At 41.2% G+C, this 20,480-nt stretch overlaps 2 long non-coding RNA genes across 3 annotated transcripts; one reads left to right on the top strand and one right to left on the bottom strand.

Moving 5' to 3' along the window:
* Positions 1 to 3,465: 3,465 nt before the first annotated feature.
* LOC146579719 (uncharacterized) lies at positions 3,466 to 5,864 on the top strand. Of its 2 annotated transcripts, none has more exons than XR_014890670.1 (5): positions 3,466 to 3,937; positions 4,425 to 4,550; positions 4,803 to 4,841; positions 5,035 to 5,156; positions 5,302 to 5,864. It is a non-coding gene; the product is annotated as an uncharacterized LOC146579719 (long non-coding RNA). The 2 variants fall into 2 exon arrangements; XR_014890669.1 differs by having other exon boundaries at positions 4,420 to 4,550.
* Positions 5,865 to 6,592: 728 nt separating this feature from the next.
* Positions 6,593 to 10,878, bottom strand: LOC146579718 (uncharacterized). Its single transcript, XR_014890677.1, has 4 exons — positions 10,716 to 10,878; positions 9,832 to 9,989; positions 9,367 to 9,424; positions 6,593 to 6,771 (listed from the first exon to the last, which is right to left on the bottom strand). It is a non-coding gene; the product is annotated as an uncharacterized LOC146579718 (long non-coding RNA).
* Between the last annotated feature and the right edge of the window lie 9,602 nt (positions 10,879 to 20,480).

Below are 20,480 nucleotides of genomic sequence, written 5' to 3'. Positions count from 1 at the left end.
GAAGTGCAGTAAGTGAAATAACAGGAAGCATCTGGCGGTGGCGGAGGAACAGAGGAAGGAACTGTTCTTTTTTAGAATATGTCCGAGCTGGAATTACTGGAACATGCATGTTTATTTATCTGCTCTGACACATAATGCTCGTCATCAACTATGTTATATATATGACACCCCATTTATTGTCCGGAGAAGATCGATGCTGTTTGAGTGATTGTGCTCGACTTCCCACATATATGTGTTTTAATAAAATCATTGTTTTGACGCACAATGGACCCCCAGTCGTATGTCTCTTCCCTCAAATACAAATCAGGACAGGAGCATGAAGCTACCATGCTATAACGGGGAGGCACCTCCAGAGACCTATCTAATCCAGGTACAGCTGGCTGCTCAGCTAAACCAACACGTTCTCACTCCCAACTCGTCAAACGTGTGACGCATGGTCAGGCTCCCTCTGCTTCACTTATGGACGCGCAGGGTACCCCCCTCGCATCGGGAATTGACGTGGAGGGTCCTTCGATTGAAGAGATTGCCGCGGAAGTGCCTGTTGTCAGTATATTTAGACATTTTCCAAATCACATTGTAGTGACGTATACAGAACACAATAAATTATATAATGTAAACAACTACCTGAAAAACAGGTAGAACGATACTTTTGTATCGTTTATTGCATTTACGGAGGGAGTGATGTATGCTGGGTAACGGCACAGCTAGCTACTGGGTGACTTTATTCACCCGCTTCGGCTGTTATCAGTCCATACAATGGGCGTTATTAGCACAAATCAGTCCCATAGATATGGGCCATCTCCTGCTAGATTGTTCAGAAGGTTGTTCTCATCCATCCAGATGGAGGATCACTAACAGGAGCGTGGGAAGACTCCAGAATCCACTCTGGCTGGATATGCAGTGGATATTACCAACAGGTAAGACCATTTAAACGGACAGCATTTATAGAATGACTATTAAAAGTCAGCGAGTGTCAGTAATGTTAATGTGGTGATGTTAGTAATACACCGAGTGCTAATATAACAGCTTTAAGATGCATTTGTAGATATTATTACGTGTTTTACCGTCTTTGTGGTGCTAGCTTAAAGTTACGGTGTAAACGTTAGCTTATATTAGTAAAGCTGTTACTGGTTAAACGATGTTAGCACAGAGATATTAGCTTCTGTCATGACTGATGAAGTTACTAGTTGTTACAGGAAAAATGATTCTATGTTTCTTTACCTTCTTTTAAATGTACAAAGATGCCTTTTGTCTGCCCTCTGCCTATGGTTAGATTAGTTTAGAATTATCTTTTTAGACTTTCCCAGCAAACACATCTTGTTTCTGGGACATATTGTTTTAGATTGTTTTATCTTCCCTAGCTCTCTGCTGACGAGACTAGCACCATATATGGAGTTGTTTTATTTTATCTGTTTATTATTTGTTATCCTGTTCTCACTGTCTCTGTGCTCTGTGCCTATAAAAATTACCAAGCCACTGTGCATGGTGTGAGTTGTTCTTAGCAGCTCACCCGTGTACACGTTTGATAAAGAAAGTAACTTTGTCTCATTGTGTCTTTATTTCTCCTGGGTTTTTTACAGAGTTTTCCCCCAACACTAGTTAATAAACTTTTCAGTAAAGTGTTTAATGGCAGCCACAGATTGACAGCAAATATCTCGATTAGCTTCAGTGCATCTATAATAAATATGTGCAAGTTTCAGTGCTTCGTTTAAACTGTATGATACTTATACTGACCCAGGGTCAGTGTAAAATACAATCCCAGCTGTGTGAACAAAGCCTGGCTCCTTTAATCCTGCATGACAAACCTCAGGATGCAGGTTATTATTACTCTTTCCTGCTGGCACACCTGTCACACCTGAGAGTCAGCTAGAAACTTACAGTGATGAGTAAGTCATGCAAAGACTGCCAGACTCTGTAATACTGCAAATGATCAGTGACTCAGGTTATCACTAAACTTTAAACGGCACCTCTGTGTCTCTGTGTGCTGAACATCTAGGATTGAGTCAGGCTGCATCAGCTGAAGCTGTTATTTGTATATATCAGTATTTTTTTTTTAATTCAGATGTGGGGAAAATACGTAAGACTGCAGTGAAGCGATGCACCAGATGAATCCCTGGCCAAAGGTATTGTACTTAAATCAGACTACTGATCCAGCCACATCAGCCTTTTGTGAGGTCTGTTTAAAGTTGACTAAAAATGAACTGCAGGTTCCTGAGAGGTGGACTGTGAGCACAGAAACACATGTTCATACATACAGCTGCAGCAAACTTACATTAATTTTAAATAGATTTGTTACTCTGATGTCTGTCTCTGTGTTAGTCCTCTGACAGACTGCTGACCTGTCCAGATGTGTTCTACCTATGACTACTGGGACAGGCTCTAGCCTCTGTAATAGAAATGTTCTGTTATTCTCATTTAAAGTATTTAAGTGCTTATGCATGTGCTTAGTTGTGACACTGTTACTGTTCAGTGAAAGTTTCTAAAACTAGATGAACTTACTTCAGCGTCAGCAGTTTGAGAAAACAACTCCCTTTACAGGTGCTGATAAGGCCAAGGGCACAAAACAGCTTAACCATTGATCGGTTAGGTTTCATAGCGAGACACGTGAAGTGTGGTGTGATCAGTTTAACTTCCTCCCTCTTCCTTGGAATGCATAAAGGAGGAGGAGCACGACCTCTGTGGCAGCGCTGACATGACTGAACTGTGATGTTTGATGTGTGTTGGCGCAGTAATAAATAGCTTGATCACAGCTCTTTCTGTGTTGCAGACTTTATTTAAAAAATTCCACGACACCTCCCCACCCTCCCACTGCGAACCTGAATTGAATATTCAGAAGACATTTGTTTAAATAGTTCTACAAATCTGAGCTGTTGGTGTGTCCTTGGATTGTGTGGTAATAATATTAGAGCCTGCAATCTTTCTTACTGAATCTCTACTATGAGTCATGTTACCTGAGATTAATTCTATGTTTACCTGTCAGCCTGGACGAATGTGCTGTGTGAAGGAAATTAAATTAAATCAGATCTGAACTGCGTACATTTAAGGAACCTGTTCATATTTAATTGAAATATGAACCAGTGATTTTTTTGATTGCTGATTCCAAGAGAGTCTTTGTGGAAATCCTGTTTGGCTTTTTGTTATTTTAATTCTCTTCTCTGTTTTCCAGAACAGTTCTCCACAGTCACTGTCCACATGGGTCAGTGGGACCAAGAAGCACTCTGCTAATGTGTGGACTTTGACCAGCAACATCCAGCAAGACCCAGACAGCGTTTTCGATCTCCCAGCTGGAGGTTTTTGTTGGTCTGTGACTGGAGAGTCAGATTTTTGTTGAGCTTCACACTTGCAGAGTTAAGTCAGTTTGCAAAGATCCCTCCCACCCTGGCTTTTATGTCCTAGATTTCTTATCTGAAACAGTAATATTTCAGTGACTGCTGCTTATACCACAGGTTGATACACGCTACTGATCCCTGATGGGAGAATCATCAATTTTGGCAACAAAGAAGCCTGGTGGATGTTTGTTTACAGTCTGATGATGGGACATCATGCTCTGCATCTTCAAAGTTTGCCTCCTCATTATTATTCATACCCAGTAATGTGAAGTATGCTTATATCTACTATAACTGAACCAACCTGGTGCTCTTCATTTATGGAGGCTGTTGAGTCTGAATGTTGGATGTTGTGTATCTCGTGTTCTCTGGGCTTTGTTGTCCTCAGTCTTTTTGCAGGATCAGAAAACAAAACCAGGAGGCGCGTAAATGTTTCTTCTCCATGATGTTTCTTCAAATGTTTCTTCTGGATGATGATAAGACTGACACGGGATGCCACCTTTGGTCTTGTGATGAAGCAAAGCTCAGGAAGAAGTGGGATTAAATGGTACCCACATGTGTGCTGCTGAGAAGGATGTACAGGGGCACCTGCAGCCAAATCCAAGCCTCAGGTTAGTTGTAGTTGCAGAACGCTATAGGACTGAGACAGCTGAGGCATCAAATGTTTGATTAAACGGATGAAAAGGAGAAGTTTCCTCCCTGTAATTATCACTTCTTAAAATCTGTAGCAACTTCAAGTCTGTCAGCATGCTGAGCATGCTCAGAATGTGACAATATATTTTTGTTCAATATTTAATTTCTTTCAGTTGCAATTGATAAATGAAAAAATATATATATTCTTATAATTTAGCAAACTAATTTATCAAAAAAAAAAAAAACGTATATCTGCATTAGTTTTAATAAATTAATTTGACACCTGTATTGAAAATACCATATTGTATTCATACAGAATCAGTATGGTATCATTGTTTGTCTTTTCACTGATTGTTGAAACTAAGAGTTGCTTTGATCTGTTTAGATCTAAAGTATCCAAAGTTGAGCTCTGATGTTTCTTCACCCCTGTGTGTGATATGTGATTCCTACATGCGGGCAGAGCAGAGCAGCAGTTTGTGCTCACAGATGGTGACGGTGTGGAGAGACGGTGGTGTTTCCTCAGAAGAACCAGCAGAGTCACTTGCTGACTGATGTTCGTCTGCACTGCACAGAGGAAATCAGCTGACCGAGGTTTGTCCAGTGACGTGTTATGAAATGTATATTTGTTTTATGCTTACAGTTATGTTTTTCTTGACAGAGGCTCTGCAGAGGTTAGACAAAGCAGAGAAAACATGTGCTTTACATTTTACTGTGATTTATTGAGATATTTGTTGCCTGATGTTCAGCAGGAATGGAGAAATAGAATCAAAGGGAGATGTTTTTGCTGTTTTTGTAATGATGTAAGTAAATCTTCAATATTATTTATTTGCTTGGTTATATTAGGAGTGTTTCTGAGTGAGGGGGAGAGGAGTCATCATCCAGGTAAAGTGACATAGATCAGTGGATACACTTGTCTCCCCTTTAACACTAGGAGTCCCAGGCTTCAGGAGACGATCCAAGTCATCCTTAAATGTTAGTGCTTTCAAATACACAAACATTTTTAAAGGACAAATGAACATCCAACTTTGACTGTAACACAAAATAAATCTTTGCATGTGTGTTTTCAAACTCTCAGATGGGCAGCATATCAGTCTTGGACTGTCTAACCTGCCGGAGCAGCACTGAATGACCACCACACATGAGCATGTTCCTGCAACATTCAGCATCTGATCCTTCATCTGTGTGCTTCTGCTTTTGGTAAGTAGAGTTACCCAACTCCAGTAACTCTAAACACATGCCATCCATTTCTAACGGCCTGGTTACTTCCTGTCAGTTACTTTAGAAACCATGTGGTCACCTGACCTAACACTGTTTCTTCTTCTTCTTCCCCTTAATGTTCAAGTGTCACATGTCAAACAGCTGGAGAGGAAACTACACCAGTGTACTGGGATGTTTCACCAACACGTGCCAGATGCTGTTCCTTCATGGTGACATCACCAGAGACAGCACCACCCACCTCAGGACCTCGCCATTGATCATGATGATTATAATGATGACAGCGAGTGGAACTAAGACTTTAAAAATCCACGACCAGAATGTTTCTTTCTAATTATTAATGAATACTGAGAGCCTCTTTCTGTGTTTTGTCTGTTTTGTTTTTTGTTTGTTTTTTTTTACCTCATTTGTTACTAACAAAGTTCACCAAACTCACACAGTTTACATTCTGTATGTTTCCATCTTTACCAGCCACACTAACTGTATTTAAGAAAATAATCCTTAGAAATCGTCGTTTTTCTCTTTTGTAATTGATGATAATTCAGTGAATATACTGCGCTGCTTCCTTTTATTGCGTCACACATTGCTTTAAGTTTTTCAGTGTCCAGTTATTTTTTACTGCTGTTTGAATTCTCTGTATGTTTGACCCTGTAGACTGTTTGATGGATTGCTTGTCTTCCTGTTTGTAACCGCCGCCTGCTTTTTAATAAAGATTTGGATTTCTGACTTCAACACAGCCTCTGGGTGTCCTCCCTTTGTGTCCTCTTCCTCTGTGAATGTGTTGCATGTGTCACAGATTCATTTTATTAACAGCTTTCCCACAGTGAGTTGCATCAGCGTTCATTCACAGCACATTTCAGAAGGATTCAGATTAATTCAGTGATCTTACAGTCAGAATGATCCTGACAGAGTGCCACTGTAAATGATCTTTCATCAGGTAAATTTTAAAGTTCAGTATTTCAAAGCAGGAGTTATGAAGACTCATACTGGCATTAGGACTAATAATATGTACTTACAAAGTCAAAGTTTTTTAATTATGCTAGAATATTGGAAGACAATCAACTTTTAGTGTTTTCCACATATTAATTATTCTGAAATAGAGACGGTGACCCTAACTGTACAGAAGCACTAAACAACTGACAATCTAACAGACATCATTGGCCTGAGCCGTCATGCACAGTGAGTCTGATCCTTTGCTGTGAGAGTCTGACAAGCATGTTTCTGGTCAGTTTGGAAGAAATAATATCACAATGTTGATCTTTCTTTCCAATATTCCTTCTCTTTTACAACATAAACTGTGATCAAAGGTACTTATGTTCACAGCATGTAATAATACTGACAGTCCAGGGCATTGTGGTCTGTTGAGTTAGGGTTAGGGTTAGCAATTCAGACATATGTAATCAATATTAAACGTCTCTGACGTGGGCCACTGTCCGCAGTGTTGGGAAATCCATACCAGGCTGGAACGAGTCAAGGTAGGTGAGCATCCACGAGAAGACACAGCAGATGCATCCTACTGACAGGACCAGGAGACTCCAGAAACCGAGCATCTTCTCTTCAGTGCCATCCTCTCCTGTCACCCTCTCTGCCCGCAGCTCTTTGAGTATGGGGTAGATAAGGGTGCAGAGAAACCCTTATTACTAATTTGTATTATAATTCAATTTTCATGAAATATTCATATTCAGTATTGGTCCTTTTATATTATAACCACGTATCCACCCAGGCTCATGGTGGGGCAGGGCTCTGTCCTGGGATGCTTGAGTACAAGGTAATGTAGACCCTGACCAGGTATCCAGTCTGTCAGAATTGTTTTCAATATTTGGTTCAAAAACATGAGTGACAACAAAAATCCAACTAGGATTCTTGCATATGATGAATGAAGTCTGTCTTTGACTGTATTGTCCAGCTGATCCATCAAACCCCCAGCAGGTGAACCTTATTCATGACATAACACCGCAACAATGTAAAAAATGAAACAGCAACAGTCTAAATGTAAAGTGCATTCTAAAGTCCTCTTCAATAAATCATATGCAAAGAGTCATTCAGGACTGTAAAACGTGAACTACAGAACCCAGAGTCTTCATCATTAAATCTCTGGTTGCTTCATTTTTCTATCCTATATCAGATACTTAAGGTTAGGTTAGGTAAACTTGCATTTTCATGGTGAGGCAAAATGCTTTATGTGTGTGTGTGCGTGTCATGAACGGCTAAAAAAGGCCTATAATTAAAGAACAAAGCGGGGTTTGAGTTCGAGTTGCGGCAGACTGTCACTACTTGTAAATGGAACGCAGCCTTCCCGTAGCGGACAGCTAATAACAGGAATCGGACGCGGTCCACCCAAGTCCACAGCAACCACCATAGCAACCGCCTAGCATGACCTTAAAAACATATTCTGTCTTCATAACTATCAAAAACATGAAATGATTTGCAAAGTGTGAAAGTGTTACAGCTGCAGAGAGCTATGGCGGTATCTATGGAAGCTGTTTACATAGCTAATAATATACGATGTAACCATGGAGACAGTCAGTCACGTGAGCTATCGGTGCACGTTTACTACAGTGAATAAGGTGATTGCGTGCACAGCGTCCACACGCTGCAGAGGGTAAAGACATTACTTCAATATTGTTTTATATTGATATATGTTTGCCTTCTGTTGACCATCACCTCAGGTTCACCATTACAGTTTCAGCATACAGATGCACACTGTCTAAATATCAACACATTCAAAAACTCATGTCTCAGAAATAAGCACAGCTGTTCATGTTTGTCATTAGAGTTTTATTTGTAAGAAAATTATGAACTTCATATTGTGCATCAAATAAAAGAACATTTCACAACTCTGAGTCAACAGAAACAGGAAACAGAAATGTCTCTAATGTAGACGTGTACAGTGTAGTGTAAGCATTAAAAGATCATAAAGGAAACACTAACATTCATGTGAAACTAATTGTAATAAAAAATGAGCAGGTGGTTTATAGATGTAAAAGAAAGAATCTGAAAACAACACTTTGTTGGTCTAAGTGATCAAAGTAGAAAACAGAACTGATGTTCAAAAACAAACCGTAGCTGCACTAATATTACACATCTCCATTGTTGTGGTGAACAGACATGTTGCTTTTAAAACCACATGCAGTGTGTGACCGTGACTGTTCACTGAGACCATGAACGCCACTTCGCTGAAGCCTTCGCCTTCTTCTTCTTCTTCTTCTAAATTGGAAGCAGAAGGAGCACGAGCTGCTTTGCTCTACTGAAAGGAAAAAGCAGAACATCTGAGCTGAAACCAGTCAGCTGAAATCATTAAGACAGGAACAAATTCAATGCAGTGGCTCAGGTGGCTTAGCCTGTTACAACTGTTGATACAAGCTAAATACGGTTAACACACAGTGTCAGGGAGCTCCAGTGTGGGAACTAGTGGCTTTAGGTTTGTAGTCATTTAACTTTCATCCATTCATTCATTTAATTCAGGAGGAAGAAATGTCAGGTTGATGCAGGCTGGTTACATGCATTTGATCCCATGCTGTCTTTAACTAAATGACTTGGTTCACTTTATGGCTGGGCTGTATGTGGGGTTATATCATGTTATTTGGGCAGGAGTACCTGTCCTCTGTTAGACTTAGAAAGTTTCTCCATAAGTAGAGTTTCTAACTCTTCTAGCACATCTGTGGCTGACAGCTTTTTGGTGGCTCTTTTTACCCCACACTGGTTGTGAGTGTGTAAATAGCCCCACTAGTTCTTTTGGGTTGCAGTTAACTTGGGAGGAAGAGGTGGGTCTGCCATGACTAGATAAATAACAATTATCTGGGATACATAAATTTCATAATGCATGCATATATCTCTATAAACCTGCCTGAGGGCTGCCATTTGTTACATTCAGTTATTTCTTTGTTGAATCTAAATAATGAATGTGTTACAGTTAAACTGACACTGATCAGTGTAAATGGCTCATTGGGACACAGAAACCTTTAAATTAAACCCTATCACCTGATATCGAGTGTCAAACAATATCAAAGCTGTAAACGCTGTTTACAGTCAGAATTTATAAAACTATGATTGTAAATAAATTCAAACAAGTGAGCTTTTCTCTTTGTGCTGAATATCAACACTGTGATTTCTTAGACTGTAAGCTTTACTTTAGCACAACCAGTTGTAGAAGCCGTCACTCCAAATGCCTTTGATAACAAGAAAAAAATACCTTTTCAGTCCACGGCCTGAAGTTCTTCTCTGACATCTTCTGCAATCGGCTTTGTCTGCTGGTTTGAAGACAATAAACCACAAAAAAGATGATTTAGTCACTTTGTCTGCAACATGCAGCTCGAATGTGTCGTGTAACGATGTTGAATAGCCGTCGTTATCCCTCTGCTGCGTCAGTAGGATTGTATATGTGAGGAATGCTAATGTAACACGATAACAGACTTACATCATTAAAACATAAAGGGCAGGAGATATTTAGATATTCTTATATTTATATTACATTTTATAGCTGACGGATATTACTAAATAGATAGAATTTACTAAATAGCTGGATGAACATGAAAAATATGTCTATAATAACAAATGACCATGAGAGCCAGTAGAATTAATTCAACTGGACACTCAAACGACGTCCTTAAATGCTCTTTAAGTGGCAGAACAGATGAACAAACAGTTAATCGCTTACTTGAGATGAAATCTGCTCAGCTACTTTGAAAACAGCTTCTAACTGGTTCCTCCTTTAACAGGATGACGGCTCAGGGGTAAGGCCATCATGCAGTCCAGCAACCTTTATGGTTCTGCTTTGATTCACCAGGAACTATTAGGGAAACCTTCCAGCGCCTCCTGTGAAAGACACAGGCATAAACACACAAACATTTATTAACATGTTCCACAGTCTTCCAGTTTGATTTTCTCATCCTGTGGACAACAACGTACATGGATGCAGGTTTATTGTTAACTTTTGTAAGGTTTATTTAGTGAACATATCCAGCTGCAGCTCCACTGTGATCCTGAACTGGATAAGCACTTAAGAAAATGTGTCAATAAATGGACATACATCAGGTTATTATATTTATCCAAACAGACGGGACCAATAATGCTTCACTGAGTTAGAGACTTTAACAGTCTCTTCTATGTAAGAATGTCTCGTGCTGATATACCTGCAAACTTGACAACAAAGGTTTTTCAGACTACATGTAGCTGTCCTCTATGTCAGCTCACACATTTACATTCATGTCACACTTATTTCTGCTTTCCCATTGTATAATTATTACTTACATTTTGATTAGATACCTTGAGTTTGTAAATGATCAGATTACATAATTGGAATACAATGTATCCAATTCAGGGTTGCGGGAGGATGAAGCCTATCCCAGCTGATACAGGACAAAGACAGGCTGCCAGTTTATTGCAGGGCTAACACGATATGTGTAACAGAAAATCCACTTAAATGTTTGATATTTCTTATAATAATCATAATTATGACTATTATTTAAAGGTTTCTTTATAAATACATTTTGATTTTTTATAACCTCTAAAATATAAACCTGAGCTGTTTCAGATTCTGACCTCTGACCTCACTGCAGCTCCCTCTTGGAAGTACGTCTGCTTCTTGTCTACCCCCAGTGTTGACCGCCTGCCCTTGATATCACGTACTGTACCTGAGGAACAAAAAAGGACAAACACTTGCCTTCATTTAAGAAGTACATTCATACAGAGGTAATCTATGGAAACACACTAGTTCACCCTTTGGGAGGAATACATTTCTGTAAATGAACATCATGTGGAGAATGAATGAAATGAGTTCTTCAGGTGACTCAGCAGTCCCACACTGACAAATGAAATCTAGTTAAACTATTAAGCACATTTGCTCTTCTGAAATCTGTGTTAAACAACAACAAACATAAATTAGTAACAAAAATACAGCTGAGTAGAGGCTTTACAAACCACCAGCAGCCATAATGCTAAATTTTAATCTTCAAATGTTTCTGAGCCGTCTTCAACCTGCTTTTAACACATTAAAGTCCCACAGTCAATGCAGCCTGACTCAATCCTAGATGTTCAGCACACAGAGTCACAGAGGTGCCGTTTAAAGTTTAGTGATAACCTGAGTCACTGATCATTTGCAGTATTACAGAGTCTGGCAGTCTTTGCATGATGTCCACGTCACTGTAAGTTTCTAGCTGACTCTCAGGTGTGACAGGTGTGCCAGCAGGAAAGAGTAATAATAACCTGCATCCTGAGGTTTGTCATGCAGGATTAAAGGAGCCAGGCTTTGTTCACACAGCTGGGATTGTATTTTACACTGACCCTGGGTCAGTATAAGTATCATACAGTTTAAACGAAGCACTGAAACTTGCACATATTTATTATAGATGCACTGAAGCTAATCGAGATATTTGCTGTCAATCTGTGGCTGCAATTAAACACTTTACTGAAAAGTTTATTAACTAGTAACTTCATCAGTCATGACAGAAGCTAATATCTCTGTGCTAACATCGTTTAACCAGTAACAGCTTTACTAATATAAGCTAACGTTTACACCGTAACTTTAAGCTAGCACCATAAAGACGGTAAAACACGTAATAATATCTACAAATGCATCTTAAAGCTGTTATATTAGCACTCTGTGTATTACTAAGATAACCACATTAACATTACTGACACTCGCTGACTTTTAATAGTCATTCTATAAATGCTGTCCGTTTAAATGGTCTTACCTGTTGGTAATATCCACTGCATATCCAGCCAGAGTGGATTCTGGAGTCTTCCACGCTCCTGTTAGTGATCCTCCATCTGGATGGATGAGAACAACCTTCTGAACAATCTAGCAGGAGATGGTCCATATCTATGGGACTGATTTGTGCTAATAACGCCCATTGTATGGACTGATAACAGCCGAAGCGGGTGAATAAAGTCACCCAGTAGCTAGCTGTGCCGTTACCCAGCATACATCACTCCCTCCATAAATGCAATAAACGATACAAAAGTATCGTTCTACCTGTTTTTCAGGTAGTTGTTTACATTATATAATTTATTGTGTTCTGTATACGTCACTACAATGTGATTTGGAAAATGTCTAAATATACTGACAACAGGCACTTCTGCAGCAATCTCTTCAATCGGAGGGCCCTCCACGTCAATTCCCGACGCGAGGGGGGTACCCTGCGTGTCCATAAGTGAAGCAGAGGGAGCCTGACCATGCATCACACGTTTGACGAGTTGAGAGTGAAAACGTGTTTAGCTAAACAGATGGTCAACAGAGGAGACAGCTGTCCAAGTCGCTCTCGCCTTGGAAGGCAGGGCCCTGCAGATCCTCACAGATCTTCAGCCAGAAGAGCGTTTAAGTTGTCCTGCTGTAGCCAGAGCAATGCAGAGCAGGTTTGGTCTCCGTAAACATGCAGATGATGCCTAAGATAAACTTGCCAGCCGCCCACGGAGACAAGAGGAGAGTCTGGGTGCCTATGCTGGAGACCTTTGTCTTTATGCATGAAGAGAGTACCCTGCTTTTGATGCTGCAGCACAGGAAGAGCTTGCTCTCCAGGCTTTTGTTCAGGGTCTCCAGCCAAAACAACTACAAGAGCACATCAGCCTGCATGCACCAGAAACCCTGGCAGCAGCTCTAACTGAGACAGAAAGAGTGGAGCATGTGCTCAGCTCAGGTGCATGTAGCCCTGGCACAAGTCACAAAGTGTGTCAAATGGACTACGAAGGGAGTGACCAGGAGGAGAAGGCCCTCCAAACCACCATCACACCACCCTGGCAATCTTGGCGAGTAGACGAGCAGGTGGCCAATCCAGGGACAACTGCCATTGATGCGGATGTAACAGGTGTATTAAAAAATAATTTATATTTCACCAAAGATCCATCCTGCAGTGTTACTTTGCTTTGTCAGTATTGGTTATGTATAAGTGTTTATTTATACATGTTTATTTTCTGTATTTATATTATGGGAGCTTTTATTTTGTTTGTGTTACCTTTGACTTTCCACGAAGTCACTTGCTGTAGCTGCGTGCTATTTTCCTCAGTTGCCTAGAGGCCCCTGTTAAGAAATAAATATATATTCTTAATGCTTATTTGCTGATTAGATTGTTTTATGAAAGGCCCAGACTTGACTAGGTCGCAGGCTGACAGGAAACTGCATGTTTTTGCAGCATATGAGGAGCAGACAGAGAGTGAAACTAAGTTCAGATGAAGGATGACAGGTTGCCCTGGCAACAGACCTCAGAAAGGGGAAGTTATTGCAAGCTGCACAGGAAGTAAGACACAAAGTAAAGAGGAACGGAGTAAAAGGAGTTGTTTGTATCGAAACTGTGTGACGTGTGAAGTACCAAAATAACACCTATATGAGACTCATGTTGAGCTTCTAATGTTAGAGATTCTGCAACTGGCTTTGGGCTGTGCAGGGCTCTCTCTTCCGGAAGATGATTGAATAAAGAATTATAAATGTTTTGACCACTCTGAGTCGGGTTTTCTCTGTTCTATCATGGGGATCAAAGAATCGGGTTTAATACCCTGCTGAGGAGAGGTGAGTGTACGCTAGTGTTCTCAGTTACAGTGCGAATAAACACAGTTAAAGTAACTAAAAGTAATTCAAACAGTGCTCGTTCCCTCTGTGCACTTTGTCTCACTGTTCTGTTACATGTTTTAGTGTGAATTATTCTTTTTCTGTCAAGTACAGCACTTTATTGTAACATGCTAGTTAGCCATTCTCAGATGACAGCATAGGAGCATGCAGGCAGTTTCTCATGTGGTCCACTATCCTTCTCTCCCCCTTGAAGGTGTTCATGCGGAAGTCCAGTAAAGTGAAGTCGCTGTACTGTTTTGTATTTTTTTAAAGAGGTATGTGAGCTCCCTCTTTTATTTTTGTGTCATGTATACTGGTTATATCTTTTGTTTGTTTGTGATGCATGTTCACTGTTTGAACTTACTGTTAGATATATTTAACTAAAAAAAATATGTAAAATTGCCACTGGTAAATGAAGTCTCCCTAAAGAATAATTTTGTTGATGAGGTAATTGTCGCTATATGGTCACAATGAAGTGCATTTTAATTTGTTAGATATGTTTATAAATACATTTTAGTATTTTAGCAGTTTTATTTGTTAATTAGATTTGTTGTGATGTTGCACCTCAGTCGCCTAGAGGCCCCGCTGAGGAGAGGTGTTCATGCAGAAGTCCAGTAAAGTTAAGTCGCTGTACAGTTTTGTTTTTATTTTAAACAGTTATGGGAGAATAAATCCACCCCAGCTGGCAAAGTGAGAGCTGACTCCTCTGGTCTTTCGCACAACGCAACGCAGAGAACTACCGGCAATCAGAGTTTAAGGCCAGACCAGCTACACGGAGAACCAGGCCACATTGCACGCTACTGTCCAACACCGAGCCCACGAAGCCTGGCACCTCAGCTGCCGTTAAACTAAGGCGGGGTGGCACAACAGAGGAACTGCCCCCCACCAGCAATCTGTCCTCGGCCAACCCGCCGAATCACACTCAGCACCACATCACCACAGTCACGAGGGAGCGCGCCAGAGTTAAGGGGGAAAGATCCCTTCTGGTGACTGTTGCTAACTGCACTGTGGACCACTGGTTCTTGCTAGTATTTAATTCTGTTTGAATTCTTTTGGCGACAGAGAAAGACTTCCGTCACAGAGTGGTCAAGTTCAAAAAATTATATTTATTTTATATTTCCAGAAAAGGAGAACTGCAGATACAAGCATGTACCCCCCAGTTCTAAAAGCATGGCCGGCGAAATACGTATATATAGTTCTGCCATACGTCACACACCCACACAGAGCTTCGACCAAAACAACTCCCTCAGGTCTGACTAATGTGTGTGTATGTTACTAGTTCCGCTTTTTCTGTCTGGTTTCCTGTATTTTATTAATATGCCTCTGCAACTTCCTGTTTCTTAACTTCCCCTTACTGAAGCCTCTGTTGCTAGGCAACCTGTCACCCTCTGATCTAGTTCTTTCTGCCAGACTTTATTACAAAGTACAAAAACAATATAATCAGAAAATAAGCACAAAAAAATATATATTTATATTTTGTCACTAGCCAGCATCCAGGACCAATGCATCATTGGTCTGGACGTGCTGGCCAAATGGGAGGCCACAGTGGATGGGTCAAGAGCAATCCTTTACCTGGGCAAGGAGGCTGTGGAGCTCCACACCACCAAGGAAGTCCCGCTGCCTGCCTCCACTTTTTCAGCCAGTGTCAGGAAGCCTGAGGGCCTGTCGCCACTGGCGGTGGAAGGGGCCTCCCCTTCATCAGCATTACAGCAACTGTCCACTGAGACCAAGAAAGCTGTCGAGGACCTATACCAGAGGAGCTGCGAGGGTCTGATCAACAACAGCAGCTGCAGGAGTTACTTGACTTGTTTGCTGACATCTTTGCAGCCAAGGATGAGGACTGCATGCAAACCAGCCTGGTACAACACGACATTGACACTGGGGATGCACACCCCATCCACCTCCGCTCTTGTCACCTTCCCCTTGCCAAGCGTGCCGTAGCAGAGCAGAAGATCAGGGAAATGGCAGAGGCGGGCATCATAGAACGCTCAAACAGCCCCTGGGCAGCCCTGGCCGTGCTTGTTCGGAAAAAGGATGGTACCTGGTGATTTTGTCTCGACTATCGTCTACTCAACAACATCTCACGCAAGGACTTCTACCCATTGCCCTAGATTGACGATGCCCTCAACGACATTGCTGGGTCCTGCTGTTTGAGTTCCCTTGATTTGCGCAGTGGCTACTGGCAGGTGGAGCTGATGCCAGAGGCCTGCCCAAAGACTGGTTTCTCCATTGGCCAGGGACTGTGGCAGTTTAAGGTGATGCCCTTCGGCCTCTGCAATGCCCCAGCCACATTCGAGCACCTAATGGAGAGGGTTCTGGCTGACATTCCCCACGACCGATGTGTGGTCTACCTGGATGACCTCCTCGTCCATGCGAAAGACTATGAGAAAGCCTTGACTAACCTGACTGCCATTTTCCATGCTATCCGCCAGGTTCGCCTTCGTCTCCACCCCAAAAAGTGCCACCTCTTCCGGAAGGAGATGACTTTCCACTGACACACTTCCACTGGCGGCGCTGTCACTTGGTGTTCGTTCGCTCGGTTGTGATTAAAATTTAAAAAACTTCAAATACATTCTTTTTTTCATAGTATGATCTTCACGTGCTTCATCTGAAGCACACTTTCTGTGTACTCACTACCTAATTTATAGCCAAAGTATTCACTCACTGTGTCTGTACTGTTTTGCTAGCTTAGCTTAGCTCATAGCACCATGGCTACTTCACTAGTCCCTCCTGCACTTTCCTGCTCATTGTGTCAGATGTTTAGTTACTCCTCGGCCTCCTTTAGCAGTAATGATACTTGTAACAAATGTAGCATGTTTGCAGCTCTGGAGGTCAGGATTACTGAATTGGAGACTCGGCTTCACAACCTTCATTCACTCGTAGCTAGCCAGGCACCTGTAGCTGGTGCAGCCGAAGATAGTGTAGGCCCCGCTAGCTGTTCCCCGGCAGACCCCAAGCAGCTGGGGAAAGAGGGCGGCTGGGTGACGGTGACGAGGAAGCATAGTCTTAAACAGAAGCCCCAGGTACACCATCAACCTGTTCATGTGTCTAACTGTGTTTCCCCACTTGGCAACACATCTGCCGGGGGTCAAACTCTGGTAATTGGTGATTCTGTTCTCAGACATGTGAAGTTAGAGACACCGGCAACCATAGTCAATTGTCTTCCAGGGGCCAGAGCAGGCCCCTTATGAGGAAAACATCGAGGGAACAGTTTACCCTGCCCGAGATAGGGTTACCGGGGCCCCGCCCTCCACAACAGTGGAGAGTAGATTTTATCACATTAGAGGTCTTTCTGAAAGCGCTGTAACTAAGTTTAAGAATATAATCCACCCACTGTTATCATCTTCAATGCTCATCGAGCAGAGCAGCTATCTGAACACTACCACATCAGTGGTCGATTATCTTGTTAATAATTTTACATTCCTCACTACGTACGACTCTACGTACGAGGTCTGTTAGCGGCTGGGTATCAGGAAGACCTGGATGACGCCACTGCAATCCCAAAGCGACACTTCAACGACACCCTATCCACCCAGCTTGCTATCCTGACCTCCCGCCAGCAGCGCAACTGGGATCAACACCTTCCCCTGGTCCTAATGTCCTACTGTTTGGCGGTCCAGGAATCTACTGAGTGCACTCCAGCGACCTTGATGTTCGGGCATGAGCTTCGTACCCCAGTGGACTTGGTCTTCGGATCCCCCCATGGAATGTCCTCAAAGACGCCGTCGCCTTCCCCAACACCTCAGAGACTTTGCTATGGACTTGTCGGTTGCTGGGGACAGCTAACCACTCAGGTGGGGGCTGTGTGGCGTGTTGGGGGAGCAGCTAGTTCTCTCCCATCATGCCTTGGGACATGTGCTGCTGTTTTGATGTCATTGTTTTATTGTTTATGGTTACGTTACTTTTAACTGTTATCTTGAATGTTGCGTTTATACTGCGGTTTAAAGTCACAGACAGTTATTGTTTTATAGAATGAATGCAGTACCATAAGTGAGTTCTGTTATGCTGTTATTGACCCTCAAAGCACAGTGTAGCACCAGCAAATTATATGTATCTATATATATATAATTTTTTTTTCAAGTTAAATATATGAATGCTTTTCATTTTCCAGACGTGTTTGATTCAGTCTATATACTTGATCAAAAATTATATTGGAACAATTTGGCTCCAAGCAGAGCTGTTTATATCTTTTAGGGGTCCTTATGCAAGCGTCATGGTCTCTGCTTTTTATACTCTCCCTCCATTATGTGTGTGTGTGTGTTTGTGTGTGTATGTATGTCTAGACGTCTTTGTCCATCCATCCTTTCAGGGTCGCGTGGTTTTAGTGTCAGGGTTACAGGTTATTGTCGGGTTTAAGCCAGGGGTTGGCAAACAGCTGGCACGTGAAGGGTTAACTGATGGCATGGCCATAGCTAGACTGGCCATCAGTCCAGCTATGATTTTTTTTCGTAACAGTTGCACATTTAATTTATCCACCATCATACATTAAGCCAAGAAGAGTTCATTATACTAACAAGACATATCAACGCTGGGCCAAAGTTCAGCACGTGGTTAAAGTTTGTAAATATCACTCAGCAGCCAGTCACAATGATGAAGCAGGTAGCATCAACACATAAATCTACCCGGCTTAAATCACAAGACCACCTCTGACCGAAAAGCTGTAGATATTTCTTGTTTGCACAAATGAATTATAGTGCATCTGCAGGTAAATGAACATCAAATCTCTCAGACTAAAATCTGTATTATTCTTTTAGTCTTAAGAACATATGTTGTATATTTATCACCCTTATGATAAAACCCATGTCAGCCATTGGTTTATGGACTTTGTATTTAGAAGCCTCAACATTTGCTTTATTGCTATTGCTTTGTTTTTTTTTGTGAGCCTTTTTGGACCATATTAGGATGAGGGATCAGAATCTGGAGTCATGCAGACTACTGTTTCGTTTAGCGTGAATCTTTAACATTTGTACAGCAGATCCAAGTTGATCCAAGTCATCTGCATAGAGGAGAACTTTAGTAGCAGGCTTGTATAAAGTGAAGCTTTGTGCTCAGATTTGCTGCAAACACTCGTTTTACTTCTGTTACCCTGTTTTGATGCAGAATTCAGTTGAAATCAGGCAAGAACGGGACTTTCTTTTTTAATGTGTTCTTGTGAATTGATTGTGTATCGCATACATTTGATTTGACTTTCTGCGAGACAACAGTCGTCCGCTGGCCAAAAAAGTTTTCCAAATACCTCCACGTGATCAAGCCTGGATTTAGAAAAGAATAGCAAAAAAAATCTGCACCTCCTGCTTCACATGCAATTTGTGTTTCTGTGTTCAGAGGCAGCGGCAAGAGGGGAGACCTCGGCTCATCCAGCTGGACAGCCTGATCAGGAGGAGTCGAACATTAACTCAGGTCTTCCAGGGCACCCTGCAGACTCAGCTGCTGGCAACAGCGAGGGAGTGCGGCCGCCGCTGGGATGACGTGAACGCCAAACAGGAGTCCATCACAGGTCAATTGCAGGTATGCGAGTCAGACCTTCTGAGGAGGGTTTCACTTTTCTCTCTTCTTTATAATTGACCCTTTTTTTCTCTCTCTCAGCTCCTTGTCTCAGAGTGGGAGGGATTTGAAGCACAAAGGGAGGAGCTTGTCATTTGGTTGGCTGATATGGATGTCCACCTGAGTGAGGTTTACCAGCTAACAGGAAACACCAGTGAAAAACTGAAACAACTGCAGGTGTGGCCTTGTTTTGATATAACATATATTTGATATGATACATACGTCAGAGACATTGTCCTAAACTGGACTAACAAAGGACCATGAGTCCAACATGAAACTTACCTTACATAAGGTAAGGCTGAAGTTCATTGATAATTTTAATCAAAAACTTGTTGTTGAAATATTTTTACTGAATATGCAAACATCTGCTGATGAAAATGTGTTGATTTATTGGTCTGTTATGAAGCTATTGCTATTTCTAATGTGTTTTTATCACTTTCTGATGTTTTATTAATTAAACAATACATGTAGTAATTGTTGTGTTATCTATAGATATAGTATTTATATATATATTTATTTATTCATAGTATAGTAAAAATGTTTAATCATTACTGTTTAAATGACTAATATGTGACATGTATTAGTAGTGATGTGGTGCTGAGGGTTAAAATGCCTTTTTGTCTTTTGGTATATTACGAAACGGCAATAAACCATTAATATATGTCTATGCTGTGCTCGTATTTATTTTACCCTACTCAAATTCAATTTATGATACATTTTATTTTGAAAGATTTAAAAAAAAATTTAAAGAACCATTTTAAAAAGGTTTTTTGAAAAACCATTAAAAGTGCCCCAAAGAATCATTTCTTGATGGCCATCAAAAATTCAATTAAATTTTATTCTTTCTCACCTGTCTTTCTGTCTGTTAGATTTGTATTGTTTATTGTCATTTATGCTTAGAAATATTTAACCTTATATGCTTAGAGGTGTATAATCGATTGTGTAGTGATAGGGTGTGTTATCCTTAATAGTCTGCAAAGGCTTTGTGTGCATTCCAGAGTGTTCTGGCATTCACACCCACATTCTGGGAGCATGAGAAGAGGTCATACCTTCTCTTATTGTTTTATGGCAGGATAAACGTGTCTATATCTGTTTTAGGCTAAGTGCCTTTTGTTTAGATGAACTGTTGGACTTCCAAACCAGCAGGGTTAGGGAAGTCGTTTATGGGGTCACACTCTGACCACACACACACAACACACACACACACACTTACACAACACACA

This window comes from Mchenga conophoros, linkage group LG3, assembly GCF_057382185.1.
Source record: "Mchenga conophoros isolate Kocher_MC1m ecotype Shallow Benthic linkage group LG3, M_conophoros_male_GT1.1, whole genome shotgun sequence".
NCBI lineage: Eukaryota > Metazoa > Chordata > Actinopteri > Cichliformes > Cichlidae > Mchenga > Mchenga conophoros.
Note: the sequence above shows the minus strand (reverse complement) of the source record. Positions and strands in the feature narration are given on the sequence as shown.